Raw genomic sequence first — 2,716 nt, forward strand, 5'->3', positions numbered from 1 at the left:
TCATCTTCCCAAGTAACATGAATCCTGTTTTGTCTTCCCCAGAATACTTGCACTTGAGCAATCTCTCGATTCTTCAGTTTCCGAATATGCCGTTCTCCCAATCTGATTGGTCCTTCCGGATACGTAAGGTTTGTCCTCAACTCCTCTAATCTGCCGGGTTCAACATCACTTGGATCCCGTATATGTTTCCGAAGCATGGAAACATGAAATATAGGATGTAGACGCATATCCTCTGGCAGATCCAAACGGTAAGCTACCTCACAAACTTTCCCGATGATCTTGTACGGACAATTGAACCTGACCACAAGTTTCCCGACCTTGCCAAATCTGTCCTTCCCTTTTTGTGTAGTAACCTCAAAAAGACTCAATCTCCTATCTCGAAAGTTACCTCTCTTCTTGACTAGTCTGCGTACTTCTTCTGACGGTCCTGAGCCTTCCTCATGTTGGTCTGAATCGTCGCTAGCTTAATCATGGTCTCCTGAACAATAGGTGATCCAAACATTCTCCTTTCGCCCACTTCCGTCCAACACATAGGTGTTTTGCATGGCCTTCTGTATAACACTTCATTAGGTGACATCCCTATGCTCGAATGATGACTGTTGTTATACGAGAACTCGACTAACGGTAAGTGCTTCTCCCAATTTCCGGCCCAATCAAGAATACAGATCCGAAGCATGTCCTCGATGGTTCGAATGGTTCTCTCTGTTTGGCCATCTGTTTCTGGATGGAACGCCGTGCTTCTGAACAGTTTAGTTCCCAAGGCTTCTTGAAGTGCTTCCCAGAATGATGACGTGAACCTTGGATCGCGATCACAGACGATGTCTGAGGGTACACCATGTAACTTCACGATTTGGTCGATGTACAGCTCGGCCAACACTTCACCTTTATCAGTGTCCCGCTTAGGCAACAAGTGTGTAACCTTGGTTAACCTATCCACAATCACCCATATCGATTTGTTCGATCTACCTGGAGCGGTGGGTAATCCGGTAATGAAATCCATGGAAATCAAGTCCCATTTCAATTGAGGTATCGGAAGACTTTGTAACAATCCTCATGGTACTTGATGCTCGACCTTGACTTGTTGACAAGTTGCACACTGAGCAACCCATTGCGCTACTGACCTCTTCATGCCCGACCAATGATAGTATCTTCTCATGTCTCGGTACATTTTCGAACTTCCAGGATGGATACTAAGTAAATAATGATGTGCAATCCTTAGTATCTCATCTCTCAGCTCTTCTCCTTTAGGAACCGTGATTCTCCCATTAATTAGCAAGGTTCCATCCTTCGCCAAGTAGTAACCAACATTATTTGGCCCGGCTTGTCCTTTGAGTTCTTCAGCAATCTTCAGTAACTTCTCATCCCTAAGCTGTTCTTCTCGAATTCTCTGAATCAAGCTGGCCTGGTTCACCACTTGAAGTCCCAATGGCTCGCTTGTCTGCCCTTCCAAAACGACCAACTTCACTTGTTTCAACTCTTGGTTCAATAGCTCCACTTCATTCTCTAAATCTGCATCCAACTTTTTTCGACTTAAAGCATCCGCAACAACATTCGCTTTACCAGGATGGTAGCGAATACGTATGTTGTAGTCTACCACAAACTCCATCCACCTACGCTGGCGCAGGTTGAGATCTGGCTCAGTGAAGAGGTATTTAAGACTTTGACGGTCCGTGTACACCACCACTTTTTCTTCATACAAGTACGATCTCCAAATTCGCAAAGCGAACACCACGGCCGTTAACTCCAAGTCATGTGTACTGTAGTTATCCTAATGCTTCCGTAGTTGTCGTGAAGCATATGCAATGACTCGCCCATTTTGCATAAGTACACAACCTAACCCAACTCGTGAAGCATCTGTGTAAACCGTTTAAGGTTTACCTTGCTCGGGCAAAGCTAACACCGGTGCGGTCGTGAGAGCTTCCTTCAACTTCTTGAATGCCTTCTCGGTTTCTTCCACCCATAAGAAAGGAACTCCTTTACCGATAAGTTTAGTTAAATGCTTTGCAATGGAGGAAAAGTCCTTAAAAAACTTCCGATAATAGCCCGCAAGTTCGAGAAAACTTCTTACTTCTGTCACAGTGGTAGGTCGAGGCCATTCCCATATGGCTTGGACCTTTTCTGGATTAGCAGCCACACCATCTCCTGATACTATGTGACCCAGAAATCCTATCTCTCTCTTCCAAAACGAGCATTTGCTGAACTTGGCAAATAGCTTCTGATTTCGTAGCCTCTCCATAACCAGTCTCATATGCTCACTATACTCCTCCTTACTTCTCGAGTACACCAGGATGTCATCAATGAAAATGATCATGAACTTGTCGAGGTAGTCGTGAAACACTTCATTCATCAAAAGCATGAAAGCTGCATGTGCATTTGTGAGACCAAAGGGCATCACTACAAACTCGTACTGCCCATACCTCGTCCGAAACGCCGTCTTCATGATGTCTGGCTAGGAAATAGGAATTTGGTGATATCCTGATGCCAAATCAATATTTGAAAACCAACTAGCTCCCTTTAGTTGGTCTAACAACTCGTCTATCCTCGGAACCTTTTGTTTCTGTCCTTCTTCTTCACAAATAGCACAGGAGCTCCCCAAGGTGAAGAGCTCGACCGAATGAATCCATTTTCCAATAGATCTTCCAATTGCTTCTTTAGCTCAGCCAACTCCACAGGTGCCATCCGATATGGTGCCTTAGCTATAGGTTTTGCTTCAGGC

The 2,716-nt window shown here is 44.7% G+C and overlaps 1 pseudogene; it reads right to left on the reverse strand.

The window, feature by feature from the left end:
• The window catches only part of LOC106334067, a 9,562-nt pseudogene that overhangs the window by 5,188 nt on the left and 1,658 nt on the right, over positions 1-2,716 (reverse strand).

The sequence above is a fragment of the Brassica oleracea genome, chromosome C1 (genome assembly GCF_000695525.1).
Source record: "Brassica oleracea var. oleracea cultivar TO1000 chromosome C1, BOL, whole genome shotgun sequence".
Taxonomy (NCBI): domain Eukaryota; kingdom Viridiplantae; phylum Streptophyta; class Magnoliopsida; order Brassicales; family Brassicaceae; genus Brassica; species Brassica oleracea.